Consider the following 24226-nt stretch of genomic DNA (forward strand, 5'->3'; position numbering starts at 1 on the left):
ACCTCAGCTACGATCTTGTGCCCACGGCAGGATCTGATAGATAGTCAGGCTTCTCAGCCTTTTTCATTTATAGATGTCTGTACTCAGACATGATAGCTTCCGCTTGTGCTTTGACTTGTATGCTCTGAGTGTTGGGTCATGAGACCCATGTTTGTAATATCTCGCTCCTCGGAGCCTATTGAATAAACTACTTGAGTTGTAGGGTCATTTTGTGATGCCATGTTGTATTGCACATATCGAGCATATTGTGTGTATGTTATTGAAATGCTTGGTATGTGTGGGATCTGACCATCTAGTTGTTTATCTTTAGTAGCCTCTCTTACCGGGAAATGTCTCCTAGTGTTTCCACTGAGCCATGGTAGCTTGCTACTGCTCCGGAACACTTAGGCTGGCCGGCATGTGTCCTTCTTCGTTCCTGTGTCTGTCCCTTCGGGGAAATGTCACGCGATGAATACCGGAGTCCTGTTAGCCCGCTACAGCCCGGTTCACCGGAGTCCTGCTAGCCCAGTGCTACAGCCTGGATTCACTCGCTGATGACCGACACGTTCGATGCTGGGTCATGGATGCCTGTCCCTGTAAGTCTGTGCCACTTTGGGTTTACGACTAGCCATGTCAGCCCGGGCTCCTTATCATATGGGTGCTAGCGACACTATCATATACGTGTGCCAAAAGACGCAAACGGTCCCGGGCAAAGGTAAGGCGACACCCGTGGGAATACCGTGCGTGAGGCCGCAAAGTGATATGAGGTGTTACATGCTAGACCTATGTGGCATCGAGTCGGGGTCCTGACAGCAAACCCATATTGACATAATTTTTAGCACTCCTGCGTATATCTTTTTAAAGATCCTCAATCCGGTTTTTCTTTCCGAACACCGAACCGAGCATCAGGGGCTACTGTCTATGCAGTACTACATACATGTTTTAAACTTTTTACCTCAAAGCCTGTTAGAAGGCTACTGCAGGCTTCGGTCAGCCCGCTCTTGGCAAGCTGAACCTTCTGAATCACCGCACTCGTGATAGTGCGGTGTTCTTCCTCGATGGAAGCGCCGTTGAGCGCCTCCAACAAGTTGTCCGGCGCCTTCGGTTGGACGGAGGCTGCCGGCGTCACAGTCTTGCCCTTCTTGTGAAGGGGCTGCCTACCGGACTCCGGAACCACTGCGGGTCCCAGCATGGAGTCCGGCGCAAAGTCCGGGAGGCTGCCTTGTGGCACCTCCGGAGCCTCCTCCTGATGGGTCCCTTCCTGGGATCCCACCTCGGTGTCCTCAGCGTCGCGAGGGGTGGAGGCAGTCGGGATGGAATCTACATCCGACGGAGCCAACGACCCGCTCGATGAAGCGGGGAGATCATCATCGGCTGGACTACAGGTAGTGTGCGGCATTAGAAGGACACTATGTGACACAAAAGAGAAATTATAAATCATTCAGGAATCCGGATACTTACGATCTTGCCGGAGGCCTGGAAATTGAGGGCCACTCTTCGTCGCCAACATTGGCGTTGGCGGAGCTGTCCGGGGGAACAGTCCTTCCCCTCTTGGACCCTTCGGCCTCCCCTGTTGGGGAGGCCTTCCTCTTACTCTCTCCCTCCTCTGGGAGAGAGTCCTCTTTGTCCTCCTCGTCTTCGATGGAGGAGTCCGCCTCGGAGCCATCGGACGACGAGCCCGATATCACCTGGCGCCGGGAACTTCTTCGGGTTCCCATGGCCTTCTTCTTGGCCTTCTTCTCCGGCACCACATAAAGTGCCGGGACCAGCAGCCTCGTTAAACGGGCGTCAGCTGGGTCTTCGGGAAGGGGAGCCGGACAGTCTACCTGTCCGGACGTCCTCTGCCAGTCCTGTTAAAGGCATTGGGAGTTTTAGATCCCACAATAGAGTCAAACTATGAAAGAAAATAAGTGTCCCATAGAGGATAACAAAGCTTACCTCACCGGTCGGGCGCTTGGTGCTGAATCCGCGATCTTCAGTCGCGGACGCGGGGGCTTCTCCGCCCTTGAACAGCACCCTCCAGACGGCTTCGTACGTTGTGTCGAAGAGCCCGCTCAGAGTCCGGTGCTGTGCTAGATCGAACTCCCACAGATTGAAGGCCCGCTGTTGGCAGGGGAGAATCCGGCGGACGAGCATGACCTGGATCACATTGACAGGCCTAAGCTTCTTGTTCACCAAGGTCTGGAGACAGGACTGGAGTCCTGCCAGCTCCTCCGAACTACACCATAGCAAGCCCTTCTCTTTCTAGGAGGTGAGCTGCATGGGGATGCTAGATCTGAATTCGGGGGCCGCTGCCCATTTAGGGTCACGCGGCTCGGTGATGTAGAACCACCCCGATTGTCATCCCTTGATGGACTCCACGAAAGCCCCCTCGAGCCAGGTGACGTTGGGCATTTTGCCCACCATAGCGCCTCCGCATTCCGCTTGGACGCCCTTCACTACCTTTAGCTTGACATTGAAGGTCTTGAGCCACAAGCCGAAGTGGGGCTGGATGCAGAGGAAGGCCTCGCACACGACAATAAACGCCAAGATGTTGAGGATGAAGTTTGGCGACAGATCATGGAAGTCCAGGCCGTAGTAGAACATGAGCCCCCGGACGAAGGGATGAAGTGGGAAGCCCAGTCCGCAGAGGAAGTGGGGAAGGAATACGACCCTCTCATGGGGCCTGGGGGTGGGGATGAGTTGCCCCTCATCAGGCAGCCGATGCGCGATGTCGTTGGAGAGGTATCCGGCGCCGCGCAGCTTTTCGATGTGCCCCTCCGTGACGGAGGAGGCCAACCACTTGCCTCCCGCTCCGGACATGGTTGGAGAAGGTTGAGGCGAGATGTGCGAACTTGGGCGCTGGAGCTCGAGTGCACGGAGATGGATAAGCAAAGGAGGAAGAAGGCGTAGGTAAAAAGGTGGATCCTTATCCCCTTATATATGGGCGGACGAAGACTATGCGTCCCCACCAGCCTGGAAAAACTCGCTTATCTCCCAAGCGCCACCATCAATGGCGCGGTTGGGTTACCCACGTCCGAATTCATGGGAATCCCGGAATAAGGGGAACACGATCTCTGCTTCGACAAGACATGCCAAGGAAACCGCTTCGCTAAATGCGCTGAGGTGGTATAATAAAAAACAATTCCAGTAAAGGCTTGGTGGTGGTATGACGTCATGCCACAAAAAACGTCAGCAGATTGAACTTGTGTACATATTATTCTCTCTACGATGGTATGTGGAATTTATTTTGCAGAGCCGGACACTATCCAGTGTCTTCTACGAATTGTTCGGAGGAGGAACCCGCCTTGCAATGCCGAACATTATGCGCGCCGGACTCATCGTCATTGAATCCTGGTTCAGGGGCTACTGAGGGAGTCCTAGACCAGGGGGTGTCCGGATAGCCGAACTATCATCATCGGCCGGACTTCAAGACTACGAAGATACAAGATTGAAGACTTCGTCCCGTGTCCGGATGGGACTTTCCTTGGCGTGGAAGGCAAGCTTGGCGATACGGATATGTAGATCTCCTACCATTGTAACCAACTCTGTGTAACCCTAGCCCTCTCCGGTGTCTATATAAACCAGAGGGTTTTAGTCCGTAGGACGAACACAACCATTACAACAATCATACCATAGGCTAGCTTCTAGGGTTTAGCCTCCTTGATCTCGTGGTAGATCCACTCTTGTACTACCTGTCACATCCCTAGCTTCTGGTAATGCTCTAGGCTAGCTCATGTGTGCATCATGTTTAAATTCTGAAAATTTTAACTGAGGGAATTTTGGAAGCCTCAAAACCCTAAATAAAAGAGGGGCAAAAACCCTAGAAATCTCATTCATTGCTCCAAAATGCTCTTCTTAAATGTTTGATAATTTTTGGTAAGGGTTCTGGTCCCAACCAAAAATATTGAACATTTTTAAGGATTTATTTTTGGGACTTTGAATTTAGTTCATTAGCTATTTGAATTTGAATTATATTCATATAATTAGAATATAATTTCAAATACCCCTAAAATATTTTATAAGCTTTTGGAAAAGTCCATCTAGCAATATAAAATATTCAGAGGAGTTTTTGGCATTGTTTGAATTATTTTAAATTCAAAACAGTGGCAAAATAAATTAAATAAAACAAAACAGAAAAAAAAAACAGAGCAGAAGTTACCTGGCCTCACCGTGCAGCCCACCAGAGCCGGCCCAGCTCCTGTGCTGGTCCAGCACTGTGCTGCCAGCCCACCGCAATCGCCACCGTCTTCAACCTCCTGCCAGTAGGCAGGAGGGCGTGTGCCCGACGCGCGCGCGCACGCTCCGGCCACCTCCTGCTTACCTGCTCGCCGCTGGAGGCACCCGAGGGAGCCACGCACTCCCCCTCGCCCCCTGCACCTCTCCTCTCTCCCCCCTGGACCCCATTCCCTCCTCTGTTTCCCTCCCGCGCACACCACCGAGCGGAGCTCGCCGTCATCGTCGCCGTACCCATGGCCACCGGCCACCCCTAGCCTCGCCGATGTGCCCAAGAGCTCCGCCTCGACCCCCTCTTCCTCCCCATTGATCCACGGCCCTCCGGAAGCCCTGCATCGCCGCCAACGCGCCGTCTTCAACCTCCGGATCCGACGGCCCCCTCCGGTCAATTTGCGGCCTCAGCGCGTCCCCGGCTACATCGAGTTGCTCCCCTTCACCGCGGTGAGCTCCTCTACGTTCTCCCCCTCTCCCCACCATCGATTGCTTTCCCTAGCCGTCGTTTCTGTGATGGCCGAGAGCTCGCTGCCGCTGCCGTGAAGCTCGCCGTTGCTAGCGACCCCCGCTGACCATGAAGAGCACCTGGACGAGTTCGACATGTCCCGCAGATGCTTCCCAACCGCCTAGCTTGTTCATTTGCAAGCTGCAGCCCCGCGCCGTGCAAACCCGAGCTCCGGCCGCCGCCGCAAGCCCCGCTCCGGCGAGCGCTGACCACCCCGCGTCCTTCCGTCGCCTTCTCCGGATGCGCACGAGCGCTAGGAACCCACAGAGCCTCTCCGCGCGGCGTTTGGACGCCGGAGCAAGAAACCCGAGGGTCTCCGCCGTCTCGGCCTATCCGGCGTCAAGCCGCCGGCGGGTTAGGCCCTGCTGACCAGGGGTTTGACCCCCCTGGGTCGATGACAGGTGGGGCCCGCCCCCCTGTTAATTAGTTTAGTTTATTTTAATTTAATTACCCCCTGCTGACACTGACATGTGGGCCCTAGTGCCCTAATCTTTAATTAAGCTAAACTAAACCCCCCGGTTTAACCCGTGTCACTGACGTGTGGACCCCACACGTCAGGTTTGACCTGGACGGCGCCCGTTGACCTGCTGACGTCAGGGTGAGGTCATGCTGACGCCATATTCCTTTTCTGGAATTTAGTTTATTTTATAATAATCAGGAAATTCCAGAAATAGCTAAAACTTCAATAAATCATAGAAAATTAACCGTAACTCCAAATTAAATAATTTATATATGAAAAATTATCAGAAAAATTCAAGGAATCCATCTGTACCATTTTCATGCATGTTAGAACAACTTATAGCTGCTGTTTAGCACAAATCAATTAAATGGCATCTGAATAATCACATATGGAGTTTGAATTTGAATCTTGTATTCAAACCAACTTCATTTAATCTGTTGCTAGTTGCATTAGCCCAAAACACATTCATTTTGCCATGTCATGATCATGCATCATATTGTGCATTGCATTGATTGTGTTCCCTTCTGTGTTGCCGGTATTTGTCCCCTCTCGATAGACGTGATACCGATGATGTGATCGTTGACACTGATGAAGACTCAATGTTATCTTCAGAAGTGCCAGGCAAGCAAAACCCCCTTGTTCATTCCGATACAATCCCACTCTCTCGCTCCTGCTCTCTTTTACTGCATTAGGACAACAATGACTCATCTGTTACTTGCTGCGGTAGCTGAACCCCTTTATCCTTTGCATGACCTGTCATTCCACAGTAAATAGATGAAACCCACTAGCATGGGTAGGAGTTGTTTGAGCCCTGTTGTGCCTACTCATTCTTGCTTGTTTGTCATGCCTGCTACTGCTTAGAGTTGAGTCGGGTCTGATTCATCGGGGATGAATCAGAGGCGTGTGAACATGTCCTACTGTGTGTGAGCTAAGTGTGTGAACACGTTTTGGTAAAGGTAGCGGTGAGAGGCCATGTAGGAGTACATGGTGGGTTGTCTCATTGTAGCCGTCCTCAGGAACTGAGTTCTGTGTTTGTGATCCATGATTCAGCTACTACCACGCATTGGGCCCGAAACCAATGGACCCTCTCGGCTTCTTGATCACCCTTGTCCTCTGTCTAGGAGTTGCAAGTAGTTTCTGGTGTTTGTAGTATGCTGGAGGCCGTGGGCAGCGCTGACCGTAGGGGTGGGCTGTGATGCGGTAGGCACGTGGCACGGTGTACCGGGCGCCCGTTTGGTGTCTCGGGAACCCTGTTCACATCGTTTGGGGCTGTGAGCGAAACTCCGACCGGATCTCCTCATGGATGGAACCCGAATAGGCGATAAACCTGGACTAGAGACTTGAGTGTTTAGGTAGGCCGTGGCCGACACCCACGTTGGGCTTCCGCTTGAAGGTTGCCGAGTACATGTCGTGTAAACGGCGGTAAGTGGTGAGAGCGTGTGTGAAGAAGTACACCCCTGCAGGGTTAACATCATCTATTCGAATAGCCGTGTCCGCGGAAAAGGACTTCTGGGTTGCTTATATCAGTTCATAGACAAGTGAAAGTGGATACTCTAAAATACGCAAGATAAGCGTGAGTGCTGTGGATGGCGTTCTCGTAGGGAGACGGGAGCGGATCCATAGTGGGGTATTGATATGGTGAATATGTGGACTCGTGTGCGCCACCTCAAAAGAGTTACTTGCAGTCGTAGTTCAGGATAGCCACCGAGTCAAAGCTGGCTTGCTGCAGTTAAACCCCACCCTCCCCTTTGTTGATAATGATGCATATGTAGATAGTTCTGATGTAAGTCTTGCTGGGTACATTTGTACTCACGTTTGCCTATTTTATGTTTTTACAGAGAGACTTCAGTCTCACTAGTATTTCCGCGTGGTCTTCGACGTTTAGCTTGTTACCTCAGCTACGATCTTGTGCCTCGGCAGGATCTGGTAGATAGTCAGGCTTCTCAGCCTTTTTCATTTATAGATGTCTGTACTCAGACATGATAGTTTCCGCTTGTGCTTTATTTGTATGCTCTGAATGTTGGGTCATGAGACTCATGTTTGTAATATCTCGCTCCCCGGAGCCTATTGGATAAATACTCGAGTCATAGAGTCATGTTGTGATGCCATGTTGTATTTGCATATATCGAGCATATTGTGTGTATGTTATTGAAATGCTTGGTATGTGTGGGATCTGACTATCTAGTTGTTTATCTTTAGTAGCCTCTCTTACCGAGAAATGTCTCCTAGTGTTTCCACCGAGCCATGGTAGCTTGCTACTGCTCCGGAACACTTAGGCTGGCCGGCATGTGTCCTTCCTCGTTCATGTGTCTGTCCCTTCGGGGAAATGTCACGCGATGAATACCGGAGTCCTGTTAGCCTGCTACAGCCCGGTTCACCGGAGTCCTGCTAGCCCAGTGCTACAGCCTGGATTCACTCGTTGATGACCGACACGTTCGATGCTGGGTCATGGATGCCTGTCCGTGTAAGTCTGTGCCACTTTGGTTTTACGACTAGCCATGTCAGCCCGGGCTCCTTATCATATGGATGCTCGCGACACCGTCATATACGTGTGCCAAAAGGCGCAAACGGTCCCGGGCTAAGGTAAGGCGACACCCGTGGGAATACCGTGCGTGAGGCCGCAAAGTGATATGAGGTGTTACATGCTAGATCGATGTGGCATTGAGTCGGGGTCCTGAAAGCGTTGGTATCAGAGCTTGACTGCCTGTAGGATTACCAAGCCAAACTGGTCGAAGTTGAGTCTAGAAATTCTTTAGTTATATAAGGGAATTGATTGTGGGATGGAACGTAAGGCTCTTTTTACTCCTTATACCTTATGCCTTCTGATATGAGTCATCTTATCTTTCCTGCGGGGATTAAGAACTAGGCTATCTCTTCTTTCTATCAGGATCACGTGTTACTAATCCGTAGACTTATAGATTGTTGGACTTAAGCCTCGTTTCAGTTCCTACTACTTCTGTATGTTAATTGTTGATCTCGAAACCTTGATATTGTGCTTCTGAGTGGTTATGCCACCATTTTTGTGAATGTCTCAAATCTTTTCTGGGCATTTACAGCCGTTATGCTGTCCGAGTCATCCGAGGTTTCTAAGTAGTCTGATGCATTTGCAAATCCTTTCTTCCCGTTTCAATGTTCCCATGGGCCAGATTAACCACACTAATCAGTGAGTTGAGGTACTCTGTTACCTTGACATATATGTTGGAGATATTATTATGACCCTAGGTGTCTTAGGGGATCATCTAGTAATTTAGCCATGATTTGTGTTCCCAGTGTGATGATTCTGGTCATCATTCTCGAAAGCATCCTGTGATGCTACTTAGTAGTAGGTATTCTATTTCTGGGTTTTGAACCCGAGATTCACTCTACTTACTTCATGTTGATAGTGTTTGCTAGTTCCTTTAGGATATTAGTAATTTGCGATAGTCCTCGAGGTCCGTGGTATATCCTTCTTCCAATTACCATGAACCATTCTTGGCAGGAGTTCTTCTGAACCAAAAGATGACAACAAGAGTGCTCTCGATGAGTTCTCCATTCATAAATCGTGACTCTGCCAGTTCTACCTTTCTGCATGGGTTATCCGGAAGAAATATGTTGAACTTCGTTCGACATGCTAATCCATGCATCCACAACTCAGAAAACCATATGTTCTTTTGAGTTGTCCCATCTTAGTTGTTTCCGACCCTCGCCTATCAATTGATAGTCAAGAGTATGCGTGCATTCGTTCGTCGATGCCTATTACCCTTGTGGTCCGCCAAGCCATTCTATTTTAGAATGAATAGGAGAAACAAACTCCAGTACCTCATCCATATCTAGGATTGGGTCAAAGTAGTTGTATTCCGCAGATCAAATGCCAATCCAGCTTTTGATTCTGTTCTACCCTGGAGTATTACCCCCTTTATGTCAGAATTGTCATGAGAACTGCACCAACTCTCATGAATTTTGACGTAGTGATACTTCTCACCATCATTAGTCATTCCTCGGCCCTCGTGTTGATGCAACCGGAATACCGACAAATGAATTGTGATGTGTGAAATCAATACTCCCAGCAACCTCGTTGCTTGGTAGTTAAATGGACGATAACCTCATTCTTAGCGTGTTGGTTTTTGAATCATCCTTCTAAGACTGATCGTGCTACCTAGTCCTTGTTCTCGGTGCACTCCTCGATCGATGAGTTAGGATTATTTCAAATCCTTGCTCTATTGATCATCTCGTCTTGCCCTGAAAAGCAAGATTGTTCTCGAGCTTAGTAACATACCGGTGGTTCGTGATTTTCTGAATATCTTCTCAGAAGTATTACCAGGTTGTCACCTGACCGCTATGTTGAGTTCGTGATCAAGTTGGTTTATTCCTGTAAACCACCCCTACTCCAAGAATCCGTGTTGGATACCCTGAGCTAGTTGGATAAGCTAAACAACAACTTGGAGAGTTGGAAGATAAAAGCTTGTTCGACTTAGTTCATGTTAAGGGATATCTTTTTGTGTGTGTGTGTGTTGAAGAAAGATGATATCTTCATCAATTGGTCCTCGTGAACAATTGTTGGATCTATTATCTTACCCAAACCTTTGATTGAGTATGGGCTATCATCCAATCAGACCAGAACCAACGATATTCGTAATGTTGTCTTACTCGTGGTTGATCCCTCGAGCATACACCATTACATCTTTGGTCTGACCAATGCTATCACCGTGTTCACTTAACTATGGAATTCCTTTTAAAAGGAAACCTAGATGAATTGTTGTTGAGCCCATTGGCAACATCCTTATCTCCTCCATGATGTTGTTGAACATTAAGCTAGTGTTGGAAACTTTTGAAAGCATTTTCTTCATGCTAGCTCATGAAGTATTTGTTTGATGAAAGGAGTGACTCCCTCTTATACACGTGCATTTGGTGAAAGTTGCCGCCGTGAATTTGAGAAAGATTGTTTTGTTTCCTTTGGAATCATCCCAAATCAGTCATGCACACGTGTGAAGTATTCTGTAGTCTGGAGACTTGCAACCTTCATTCTATATGTGTCCCTAGCACACTAAGCCACTGATTGACTTGTTCAAGGAAAAGAAGTCTATGCTTGGGATCTAATCCATGGACTTGCGTAAAGACTTTGATATCCTCGATGATGGTTCTCCACCTGAACTCGGTAGTGTTTAATTATAAGACTGCTACGTGGCCATGCTTGTCTGGGACAACGTGTTCGCATGTTTGTAGCAGAACCAGCTCATGTTTTGGAGCTTACTATCGTAGCTCACTCCCCGAGAATCTCGCAACGTCATCTCGTTGATTTGTGTTGCAAACTTCCGTTTTTCTTCCTAGACTCGATGAGTCTGGAATATCCTGACACCAACCAGATCTGAATCTCAGGCAGATATGATGGTTGGAATATTTCCCAAGAATTATAATATTGGTCGCGCAATAACTGGTAAAGTGGATGTCGTGGGCAACACAACCATCCGGTAGACCTGTTATTATAGTATCCTATTTGAGGAAGTTGGCCACCTTCCCATAAGGACTTCGTAGGATTTACTCCCTAGTTGTGCCTTATGATTTTTTTGTCCTTCCGAAGTCCGACCTTTTACTTGTTGTCTAGTTATCAAACCATATCTATGGGTGGATTACGCTAGCACATCAAGGAGAACATTAGAAGCGGAGTGCTAAATGTCTCTCGATCGATCATCCAGATTTTATTTCCTTGGCCTCGCTAAGATGAAATCTGAGAAGTGTTATCTTCCTTTGCATCTGCATCATCCATCATCATTCATCGTGGTAGCAAGTTGTGTTGCCAGGATCCTTAACACGGATGTTGATAAAACCTTGATGATTGTGGAAATGCTAAAGTTCTAGAGAGCACGCACAAGCGCTACGTGTTATCATCAGCACTAACTGGGATTCCTCTCTGTTTCCTCGGTTATGCTATGACCTTTCAAACAGTGAATTCACCCTCTATTGTTGGGTTCTTCCCCAGTTACCAGAATCATTCCCAGCATTTGCATTTTGTTCCCAGCTTACACCACCAATGTGCCATTCTACCATGGGTCTCTTCCATCTCCGGTGATAAGCAAATTCATCCATTACGTTGTCTTCAACAAGGTAATCCACATCATCCAAGTCCGAGTATGCCATTCTACCGACCCCCTCCAAATGATCGCTTGTGATTGCCTTAGGCTGGTATAAAGAGTTTCAATGATCTTTGAATCAAAGGTAATTCTTTTTGCCACTTAAGATAATAATCTACGAATCACCCTTCTTCAGGATGTTTCGTCGTGGTATCATGGCAACTCAACTCCTCGCTACATGGACAATCGTTTACCACCTTCTTAGGTGTGGAATCGTTGTTTACCTAGTGAACCTTCGTCATCCGTTTCTTTCCACCCCTCTTGATGTGTATCTCGTGTCTCAACCCGAGAGATGGTCCTATGTCTCATTCCGTGAGTTGTTCGATCTTCGAGAAGATCGACCCTTCTAGATTCCCCTTCTTTCCCCCATGTCATGTTGGCAGGATTTCTCAGAGCAAGACATCAAGACAATGATGGTGAATGAATCAACGTTCAACTGAAGTGCAACCCAGATCGTGGAGATTGTACTAGTTTGCGTTTCCCCTTCATCCTACCCTACGCTTGAATCTCGAGACGAGATTCTTGTTTAGTGGGGGTGAGTTGTCACATCCCTAGCTTCTGGTAATGCTCTAGGCTAGCTCATGTGTGCATCATGTTTAAATTCTGAAAATTTGAACTGAGGGAATTTTGGAAGCCTCAAAACCCTAAATAAAAGAGGGGCAAAAACCCTAGAAATCTCATTCATTGCTCCAAAATGCTCTTCTTAAATGTTTGATAATTTTTGGTAAGGGTTCTGGTCCCAACCAAAAATATTGAACATTTTTAAGGATTTATTTTTGGGACTTTGAATTTAGTTCATTAGCTATTTGAATTTGAATTATATTCATATAATTAGAATATAATTTCAAATAACCCTGAAATATTTTATAAGCTTTTGGAAAAGTCCATCTAGCAATATAAAATATTCAGAGGAGTTTTTGGCATTGTTTGAATTATTTTAAATTCAAAATAGTGGCAAAATAAATTAAATAAAACAAAACAGAAAAAAAAACAGAGCAGAAGTTACCTGGCCTCACCGTGCAGCCCACCAGAGCCGGCCCAGCTCCTGTGCTGGTCCAGCATTGTGCGGCCCAGCCCACCGCAATCGCCACCGTCTTCAACCTCCTGCCAGTAGGCAGGAGGGCGTGTGCCTGACGCGCGCGCGCATGCTCCGGCCACCTCCTGCTTACCTGCTCGCCGCTGGAGGCACCCGAGGGAGCCACGCACTCCCCCTCGCCCCCTGCACCTCTCCTCTCTCCCCCCTGGACCCCATTTCCTCCTCTGTTTCCCTCCCGCGCACACTACCGAGCGGAGCTCGCCGTCATCGTCGCCGTACCCATGGCCACCGGCCACCCCTAGCCTCGCCGATGCGCCCAGGAGCTACGCCTCGACCCCCTCTTCCTCCCCACCGATCCACGGCCCTCCGGAAGCCCTGCATCGCTGCCAACGCGCCGTCTTCAACCTCCGGATCCGACGGCCCCCTCCGGTCAATTTGCGGCCTCAGCGCGTCCCCGGCTACATCGAGTTGCTCCCCTTCACCGCGGTGAGCTCCTCTACGTTCTCCCCCTCTCCCCACCATCGATTGCTTTCCCTAGCCGTCGTTTCTATGATGGCCGAGAGCTCGCTGCCGCCGCCGTGAAGCTCGCCGTTGCTAGCGACCCCTGCTGACCATGAAGAGCACCTGGACGAGTTCGACACGTCCCGCAGATGCTTCCCAACCGCCTAGCTTGTTCATTTGCAAGCTGCAGCCCCGCGCCGTGCAAACCCGAGCTCCGGCCGCCGCCGCAAGCCCCGCTCTGGCGAGCGCTGACCACCCCGCGTCCTTCCGTCGCCTTCTCCGGATGCGCACGAGCGCTAGGAACCCACAGAGCCTCTCCACGCGGCGTTTGGACGCCGGAGCAAGAAACCCGAGGGTCTCCGCCGTCTCGGCCTCGCCGGCGTCAAGCCGCCGCGGGTTAGGCCCTGCTGACCAGGGGTTTGACCCCCCTGGGTCGATGACAGGTGGGGCCCGCCCCCCTGTTAATTAGTTTAGTTTATTTTAATTTAATTACCCCCTGCTGACACTGACATGTGGGCCCTAGTGCCCTAATCTTTAATTAAGCTAAACTAAACCCCCCGGTTTAACCCGTGTCACTGACGTGTGGACCCCACACGTCAGGTTTGACCTGGACGGCGCCCGTTGACCTGCTGACGTCAGGGTGAGGTCATGCTGACGCCATATTCCTTTTCTGGAATTTAGTTTATTTTACAATAATCAGGAAATTCCAGAAATAGCTAAAACTTCAATAAATCATAGAAAATTAACCGTAACTCCAAATTAAATAATTTATATATGAAAAATTATCAGAAAAATTCAAGGAATCCATCTGTACCATTTTCATGCATGTTAGAACAACTTATAGCTGCTGTTTAGCACAAATCAATTAAATGGCATCTGAATAATCACATATGGAGTTTGAATTTGAATCTTGTATTCAAACCAACTTCATTTAATCTGTTGCTAGTTGCATTAGCCCAAAACACATTCATTTTGCCATGTCATGATCATGCATCATATTGTGCATTGCATTGATTGTGTTCCCTTCTGTGTTGCCGGTATTTGTCCCCTCTCGATAGACGTGATACCGATGATGTGATCGTTGACACTGATGAAGACTCAATGTTATCTTCAGAAGTGCCAGGCAAGCAAAACCCCCTTGTTCATTCCGACACAATCCCACTCTCTCGCTCCTGCTCTCTTTTACTGCATTAGGACAACAATGATTCATCTGTTACTTGCTGCGGTAGCTGAACCCCTTTATCCTTTACATGACCTGTCATTCCACAGTAAATAGATGAAACCCACTAGCATGGGTAGGAGTTGTTTGAGCCCTGTTGTGCCTAATCATTCTTGATTGTTTGTCATGCCTGCTACTGCTTAGAGTTGAGTCAGGTCTGATTCATCGGGGATGAATCAGAGGCGTGTGAACATGTCCTACTGTGTGTGAGCTAAGTGTGTGAACACGTTTTGGTAAAGGTAGCGGTGAGAGGCCATGTAGGAGTACATGGTGGGTTGTCTCATTGTAGCCGTCCTCAGGAACTGAGTTCTGTGTTTGTGATCCATGATTCAGCTACTACCACGCATTGGGCCCGAAACCAATGGACCCTCTCGGCTTCTTGATCACCCTTGTCCTCTGTCCAGGAGTTGCAAGTAGTTTCTGGTGTTTGTAGTATGCTGGAGGCCGTGGGCAGCGCTGACCGTAGGGGTGGGCTGTGATGCGGTAGGCACGTGGCACGGTGTACCGGGCGCCCGTTTGGTGTCTCGGGAACCCTGTTCACATCATTTGGGGCTGTGAGCGAAACTCCGACCGGATCTCCTCATGGATGGAACCCGAATAGGCGATAAACCTGGACTAGAGACTTGAGTGTTTAGGTAGGCCGTGGCCGACACCCACGTTGGGCTTCCGCTTGAAGGTTGCCGAGTACATGTCGTGTAAACGACGGTAAGTGGTGAGAGCGTGTGTGAAGAAGTACACCCCTGCAGGGTTAACATCATCTATTCGAATAGCCGTGTCCGCGGAAAAGGACTTCTGGGTTGCTTATATCAGTTCATAGACAAGTGAAAGTGGATACTCTAAAATACGCAAGATAAGCGTGAGTGCTGTGGATGGCGTTCTCGTAGGGAGACGGGAGCGGATCCATAGTGGGGTATTGATATGGTGAATATGTGGACTCGTGTGCGCCACCTCAAAAGAGTTACTTGCAGTCGTAGTTCAGGATAGCCACCGAGTCAAAGCTGGCTTGCTGCAGTTAAACCCCACCCTCCCCTTTGTTGATAATGATGCATATGTAGATAGTTCTGATGTAAGTCTTGCTGGGTACATTTGTACTCACGTTTGCCTATTTTATGTTTTTGCAGAGAGACTTCAGTCTCACTAGTATTTCCGCGTGGTCTTCGACGTTTAGCTTGTTACCTCAGCTACGATCTTGTGCCTCGGCAGGATCTGGTAGATAGTCAGGCTTCTCAACCTTTTTCATTTATAGATGTCTGTACTCAGACATGATAGTTTCCGCTTGTGCTTTTATTTGTATGCTCTGAATGTTGGGTCATGAGACTCATGTTTGTAATATCTCGCTCCCCGGAGCCTATTGGATAAATACTCGAGTCATAGAGTCATGTTGTGATGCCATGTTGTATTTGCATATATCGAGCATATTGTGTGTATGTTATTGAAATGCTTGGTATGTGTGGGATCTGACTATCTAGTTGTTTATCTTTAGTAGCCTCTCTTACCGAGAAATGTCTCCTAGTGTTTCCACCGAGCCATGGTAGCTTGCTACTGCTCCGAAACACTTAGGCTGGCCGGCATGTGTCCTTCCTCGTTCCTGTGTCTGTCCCTTCGGGGAAATGTCACGCGATGAATACCGGAGTCCTGTTAGCCTGCTACAGCCCGGTTCACCGGAGTCCTGCTAGCCCAGTGCTACAGCCTGGATTCACTCGTTGATGACCGACACGTTCGATGCTGGGTCATGGATGCCTGTCCCTGTAAGTCTGTGCCACTTTGGGTTTACGACTAGCCATGTCAGCCCGGGCTCCTTATCATATGGATGCTAGCGACACCGTCATATATGTGTGCCAAAAGGCGCAAACGGTCCCGGGCTAAGGTAAGGCGACACCCGTGGGAATACCGTGCGTGAGGCCGCAAAGTGATATGAGGTGTTACATGCTAGATCGATGTGGCATTGAGTCGGGGTCCTGACACTACCCATATCATCAATATCAATCAAGCAGGAGTAGGGTTTTACCTCCATCGAGAGGGCCCGAACCTGGGTAAAAACATCGTGTCCCTTGTCTCCTGTTACCATCCGCCTAGACGCACAGTTCGGGACCCCCTACCCGAGATCCGCCGGTTTTGACACCGACATGGAGGAAGAAGTACGTCGGTGGAGCGTCGAGGGGCCCACGAGGCAGGGGGCGCGCCCCCACCCTCGTGACCGCCTCCGGCGTTCCTTGGCGTGGATCCAAGTCTCCTATGTCTTATTTGGGAAGAAAATCACGTTCCAAAAAGGATTTTTCTATTTGGACTCCGTTTGATATTCCGTTTCTTCGAAACACTGAAATAGGCAAAAAACAACAATTTTGGGCTGGGCCTCCGGTTAATAGGTTATTCCCAAAAATAATATAAAAGTGGAAAATAAAGCCCAATATAGTCCAAAACAATAGATAATATAGCATGGAGCAATAAAAAATTATAGATTCGTTGGAGACGTATCAGCGACAAGTCGAGCCTTATAGATGGTAACATTACCATCCGCGTCCGTCTTCTTCCTAAAGATCATTTATTCTCTATCGCTCGCCGATCATCGGGCAAGTATGCCAAAGTCCATACTTTGTTTTCATACATGGATCCTATCTTGGATTGCATGGCTTCAAGCCGTTTGTTGGAATCTGGGCCCGCCATTGCTTCTTCATAGTTCGAAGGTTCACCATTGTCTAACAACATGATTTCCAGGACAGGGTTGCCATACCATTCTGGTGTGGAACGTGTCCTTGTGGACCTTCGAAGCTTAGTAGCAACTTGATCCGAAGTACCTTGATCATCATCATTAACTTCCTCTCTAGTCGGTGAAGGCACCACAGGAACATCTTCTTGAGCTGCGCTACTTTCTGGTTCAAGAGGTAGTACTTCATCGAGTTCTACTTTCCTCCCACTTACTTCTCTCGAGAGAAACTCTTTCTCCAGAAAGGACCCGTTCTTGGCAACAAAGATCTTGCCTTCGGATCTGAGGTAGAAGGTATACCAAATGGTTTCCTTAGGGTATCCTATGAAGACGCATTTTTCCGACTTGGTTTCGAGTTTTTAGGTTGAAGTTTCTTGACATAAGCATCTCATCCCCAAACTTTTAGAAACGACAGCTTAGGTTTCTTCCCAAACCATAATTCATACGGTGTAGTCTCAACGGATTTAGACGGTGCCCTATTTAAAGTGAATGTAGCTGTCTCTAGAGCGTATCCCCAAAATGATAGCGGTAAATCAGTGAGTGACATCATAGATCACACCTTATCCAATAGAGTACGATTACGACGTTCGGACACACCGTTACGCTGAGGTGTTCCGGGCGGCGTGAGGTGTGAAACAATTCCACATTTCCTTAAGTGCGTACCAAATTCGTGACTTAAATATTCTCCCCCACGATCTGATCGTAAGAATTTTATCTTTCGGTCACATTGATTCTCTACCTCATTCTGAAATTCCTTGAACTTTTCAAAGGTCTTAGACTTGTGTTTCATCAAATAGGCATACCCATATCTACTTAAGTCATCAGTGAGAGTGAGAACATAATGATAGCCACCGCGAGACACAACGCTCATTGGACCGCACACATCAGTATGTATAATTTCCAATAAGTTGGTTGCTCGCTCCATTGTTCCGGAGAACGGAGTCTTGGTCATTTTACCCATGAGGCATGGTTCGCACGTGTCAAATAATTCGAAATCAAGAGACTCCAAAAGTCCATCTGTATGGAGCTTCTTCATGCGTTTGACACCGATGACTAAGGCGGCAGTGCCACAGATATGTGGGACTATCATTATCAATCTTACATCTTTTGGTATTCACACTATGAATATGTGTAACATCACGTTCGAGATTCATTAAGAATAAACCATTGACCAGCGGGGCATGACCATAAAACATATCTCTCATATAAATAGAACAACCATTATTCTCCGATTTCAATGAGTAGCCATCTCATATTAAACGAGATCCAGATACAATGTTCATGCTCAAAGCTGACACTAAATAACAATTATTAAGGTTTAACACTAATCCCGTAGGTAAATGTAGAGGTAGCGTGCCGACGGCGATCACATCGACCTTGGAACCATTCCCGACGCGCATTGTCACCTCGTCCTTCGCCAGTCTCCGCTTATTCCGCAGCTCCTGTTTTGAGTTACAAATATGAGCAACCGCACCGGTATCAAATACCCAGGAGCTACTACGAGTACTGGTAAGGTACACATCAATTACATGTATATCACATATAACTTTAGTGTTGCCGGCCTTCTTGTCCGTTAAGTATTTGGGGCAGTTCCGCTTCCAGTGTCCCTTTCCCTTGCAATGAAAGCACTCAGTCTCAGGTTTGGGTCCATTCTTTGGCTTCTTCCCGGCAACTGGTTTACCGGGCACGGCAACTCCCTTGCCGTCCTTCTTGAAGTTCTTCTTACGCCTTTTTTGAAACTAGTGGTTTTATTGACCATCAACACTTGATGTTCCTTTTTGATTTCCACCTCCGCTGATTTCAGCATTGAAAATACTTCAGGAATAGTTTTCGCCATCCCCTGCATATTGTAGTTCATAACAAAGCTCTTGTAGCTAGGTGGGAGCGACTGAAGGATTCTGTCAATGACCGCCTCGTCCGGGAGGTTAATGTGCAGCTGGGACAAGCAGTTGTGCAACCCAGACATTTTTAGTATGTGCTCACTGACAGAACTATTTTCCTCCATCTTACAACTGTAGAACTTGTCGGAGACTTCATATCTCTCGACCCGGGCATGAGCTTGGAAAACCATTTTCAGCTCTTAGAACATCTCATATGCTCCGTGTTGCTCAAAACGCTTTTGGAGCCCCGGTTCTAAGCTGTAAAGCATGCCGCACTGAACGAGGGAGTAATCATCAGCACACGACTGCCAAGCGTTCATAACGTCTTGGTTCTCTGGGATGGGTGCTTCACCTAGCGGTGCTTCTAGGACATATGCTTTCTTGGCAGCTATGAGGATGATCCTCAGGTTCCGGACCCAGTCCGTATAGTTGTTGCCATCATCTTTCAGCTTGGTTTTCTATAGGAACGTGTTGAAGTTGAGGTTGACATTAGCGTGGGCCATTTGATCTACAAGACATATTGCAAAGATTTTAGACTAAGTTCATGATAATTAAGTTCATCTAATCAAATTATTTAATGAACTCCCACTCAGACAGACATCCCTCTAGTCATCTAAGTGATACATGATCCGAGTCAACTAGACCGTGTCCGATCATCACGTGAGACGAACTAGTCATCATCGGTGAACATCTCCATGTTGATCGTATCTTCCATACGACTCATGTTCGACCTTTCGGTCTCTTGTGTTCTAAGGCCATGTCTGTACATGCTAGGCTCGTCAAGTCAACCTAAGTGTTTGGCATGTGTAAATCTGGCTTACACCCGTTGTATGTGAACGTTAGAATCTATCACACCCGATCATCACGTGGTGCTTCGAGACAACGAACTTTCACAATGGCGCACAGTTAGGGGAAACACTATCTTGAAATTATTGTGAGGGATCATCTTATTTAAGCTACTGTCGTTCTAAGCAAATAAGATGTAAAACATGATAAACATCACATTCAATCAAATAGTGACATGATATGGCCAATATCATTTTGCTCCTTTTGATCTCCATCTTCGGGGCGCCATGATCATCGTCGTCACCGGCATGACACCATGATATCCATCATCGTGTCTTAAGTTGTCTCATCATCTATTACTTCTACTACTATGGCTAATGGTTTATCAATAACGTATAGTAATTACACGACGTTTATGTTGACACGCAGGTCATAAATAAATTAAGACAACTCCTATGGCTCCTGCCGGTTGTCATACTCATCGACATGCAAGTCATGATTCCTATTACAAGAACATGATCAATCTCATACATCACATATATCATTCATCACATCCATTTGGCCATATCACATCACACGGCATATGCTGCAAAAACAAGTTAGACGTCCTCTAATTGTTGTTGCAAATTTTTACGTGGCTGCTATAGGTTTCTTAGCAAGAACGCTTCTTACCTACGCCAAAACCACAACGTCATATGCCAATTTCTATTTACCCTTCATAAGGGCCCTTTTCATCGAATCCGATCCGACTAAAGGGGGAGAGACAGACACCCGCTAGCCACCTTATGCAACTAGTGCATGTTAGTCAGTGGAACCTGTCTCACGTAAGCGTACGTGTAAGGTCGGTCCGGGCCGCTTCATCCCATGATGCCGCCGAATCAAGATAAGACTAGTAATGACAAGTAAATTGACAAAATCGACGCCCACAACATCTTGTGTTCTACTCGTGCATAGAAACTACGCATAGACCTAGCTCTGATAACACTGTTTGGGAATGTTGCAGAAAATAAAAAATTTCTACGCTTCACCAAGATCAATATTTGGAGTCATCTAGCAACGAGAGAGAGGAGTGCATCTACATACCCTTGTAGATCACGAGCGGAAGCGTTCAATAGAATGGGGTTGAAGGAGTCGTACTCGTGGTGATCCAAATCACCGATGACCGAGCGCCGAACGGACGGCACCTCCGCGTTCAACAAACATACGGTTGGGGAAGACATCTCCTCCTTCTTGATCCAGCAAGGGGAAGGAGAGGTTGATGGAGATCCAGCAGCACGACGGCGTGGTGGTGGAAGCAGCGGGGATCTCGGCAGGGCTTCGCCAAGCTCAGTGAGAGGGAGAGGTGTCACGGGAGGGAGAGGGAGGCGCCAGGGGCTAGGGTGCGCAACCCTCCCTCCCCCCTCTTTATATAGAGGTCCAGGGGGCGCCGGCCCCCTAGAGATCCCATCTCAAAGGGGGGCGGCGACCAAAGGGGGGACTTGCCCCCCAAGTCAAGTGGGGCGCCCCCCCACCCCTAGGGTTTCTAACCCTAGGCGCAGGGGAGGCCCAAGGGGGGCGCACCAGCCTACTAGGGGCTGGTTCCCTTTCCCACTTCAGCCCATGGGGCCCTCCGGGATAGGTGGCCCCACCCGGTGGACCCCCGGGACCCTTCCGGTGGTCCCGGTACAATACCGGTGACCCCCGAAACTTTCCCGGTGGCCGAAACTGGACTTCCTATATACAATTCTTCACCTCCAGACCATTCCGGAACTCCTCGTGACGTCCGGGATCTCATCCGGGACTCCGAACAACTTTCGGGTTACCGCATACTAATATCTCTACAACCCTAGCGTCACCGAACCTTAAGTGTGTAGACCCTACGGGTTCGGGAGACACGCAGACATGACCGAGACGACTCTCCGGTCAATAACCAATGGCGGGATCTGGATACCCATGTTGGCTCCCACATGCTCCTCGATGATCTCATCGGATGAACCACGATGTCGAGGATTCAAGTAATCTCGTATACAATTCCCTTTGTCAATGGGTACGTTACTTGCCTGAGATTCGATCATCGGTATCCCAATACCTCGTTCAATCTCGTTACCGGCAAGTCACTTTACTGGTACCGTAATGCATGATCCCGTGACCAAACAATTGGTCACATTGAGCTCATTATGATGATGCATTACCGAGTGGGCCCAGAGATACCTCTCCATCATACGGAGTGACAAATCCCAGTCTCGATCCGTGTCAACCCAACAGATACTTTCGTGGATACCTGTAGTATACCTTTATAATCACCCAGTTATGTTGTGACGTTTCGTACACCCAAAGCACTCCTACGGCATCCGGGAGTTACACGATCTCATGGTCTAAGGAAATGATACTTGACATTGGAAAAGCTGTAGCAAACGAACTACACGATCTTGTGCTATGCTTAGGATTGGGTCTTGTCCATCACATCATTCTCCTAATGATGTGATCCCGTTATCAATGACATCCAATGTCCATAGTTAGGAAACCATGACTATCTGTTGATTAACGAGCTAGTTAACTAGAGGCTCACTAGGGACATGTTATGGTCTATGTATTCACACATGTATTATGATTTCCGGATAACACAATTATAGCATGAATAATAGACAATTATCATGAACAAGGAAATATAATAATAATCATTTTATTATTGCCTCTAGGGCATATTTCCAACACATGGATCATATCATATCCAATTCCAACTACATGAAGGAAATTCTTCATTTTACTGTAGGTGTGTGGCAGCTCAGACGCATCTGGGAAAGATCCGTGGAAAGCAGCCAACATTGCATCGAATGATGTGTTGGTCATCCGCTCAGATGTCTTCACCTGAAGAAAGGTGACCATAGCTGAGAATACTGATAGCTTATTTCCTGGGGTGACAGCAATATTGCATTGTTCCAACATGCGGGCCCACCGTTTTTCTTCTGTAGTTGAAAGTTCACGGAATGCACGAGCATTTTGTAGCATTGTTTCAATGTTGGTCAAACTGACTGGGTCCACCACCACCACCTCCTCCTCCTCTTCCACTTGAGCATCAGGCAGATCAAGATGGTGATCTGCTGCTTCCACGTAGTCAATAACATTGACGTTCACAGCTTCACCATGATGAACCCACCTAGTATATGTGACCGACATCCCATACAAGTGTAGATGATTTTGCACAGTTGACTGGGGTCTTGTAACTGAATTCATACAACTGCTACACGGGAAGAGCACATCTGATTTCGGACCATCGTACTCAGCTCTGATAAAGTTCATGAAGTTTTCAACCCCCTCGACATATGCAGCGGAGAATCTTCGAGCAGAAGTTATCCAAGTCATGTCCATCTGTTAGACATACAAATTAGTTCTTCTACTAGATATTACAGGAAAAACATATATGCTTTTTTATGATGTCCAGAAAAAAATACCTAGGTCGATGTCTAAAGCTATGGCAAGATGTTTGGACGAGCAGATCTAAGTAACGAAATATATGTAAAGCTAATTCAACAAACATATTTGAGTGCCAAATTATGGCAGGCTGTTTCAGCAGTCAATGAGGCCGAGCACACAGCCATCGAACTATCGAAGGCCATCACAGCAACAAAGATCGAGTATAAAACGGTGTAGAGCTATTTCAGCTAACAGATTGGCTACTAGACCATGGCAATCTACGTCACAATAAATATATGGCAGGATATTTTAGCAACTAATCGGCCTTGGCATGCCATCTCAGCTAAGCAGATTGAGTGCGGAACAGGGCAAGGAAGCTTCTTAAGCAGAGCATATTGACAGTAAACTACTTCGGCAAATAGTGAGATTAACAGCGTCTGTCAGCTAACATTCAGCACTACACCGACATGAATGGGGCCTCTGTCTAGAATGCGCGTACCGTGGGAGAAGCTGACCGCCGTGCGTCTCCACACGAACGTCGCCAGCGGTGGCAGCGCTGACTGCCGTGCGCCTCCACAAGAACGTAGCTAGAGGTGGCGGCGCGGCTAGAGGACGGTAGTCTACGAGAGCGCACTGTGGGAGCGAGACGATCGCCGAACCGCGGCGCCGACGTATCGGCTCGGCGGGGAGGGCGGCTTTGGCGGAGCGAATGGAGTGGAGGGGGAAAGGGGGGAGGGGGTTTGGGGAATATTATTGGCTAGTTGGCTGAAGGGCGGTTGAATCGAATTTGGGGGGAATTTTTGGGTGTGTGTGTGGGGGGAGGGGATTTTCATGCGGTGGGTGGGGGAGTTTGGCGCATGGTCAGTTTCTCCAAGTGCAGTCCCACATGTCAGTGAAGAGGCAAGCCGAAGCGCGCTCCGTTTGCGTGAGCCATGTGCAGGACCGAACGTGTGTGGGGTGCAATGCGACCGCGACAGGAGTGCTGTGAGTGTACCGCCTTTTTTCCTTTTAAACTAGGTGCTTCGCCCCCTCAAAAAAAAATTGTTGCTTCGCGCGATCCATCGATACTACTATGTAATCCCGACTAAAACGGCACGGCCGGGTCTTTTCTCGCGCAATATGTTGGGAGGTTGGCTTAGTTGGGTTTTTTAGGACGAGTAATGCTACACCTACGTAATCCAAGTTACGTAATTAACATAATGTGAAACGTGTGAGCTGTTGATTGTAGATTGGGGGAGGGAGGGACCCACCACCATGAAAATCAGGGGAGGAGAGAGAGAGGCAATATACGTTAACCCTTTCGTAGGTTCCCGTAGGTGTAGAAAGATGTGAAATGCGTGAATGTGTAGTGGACGTACTATTGGAGTGCCTAAGATAATTTGTGTATGTATAGACCCTATGTGTTTATTTTACTTCGCATGTTAGATTTGTCTCAGTTCAATAAAAA

This window comes from Triticum aestivum, chromosome 4B (assembly GCF_018294505.1).
Source record: "Triticum aestivum cultivar Chinese Spring chromosome 4B, IWGSC CS RefSeq v2.1, whole genome shotgun sequence".
In the NCBI taxonomy this organism is placed as follows: domain Eukaryota; kingdom Viridiplantae; phylum Streptophyta; class Magnoliopsida; order Poales; family Poaceae; genus Triticum; species Triticum aestivum.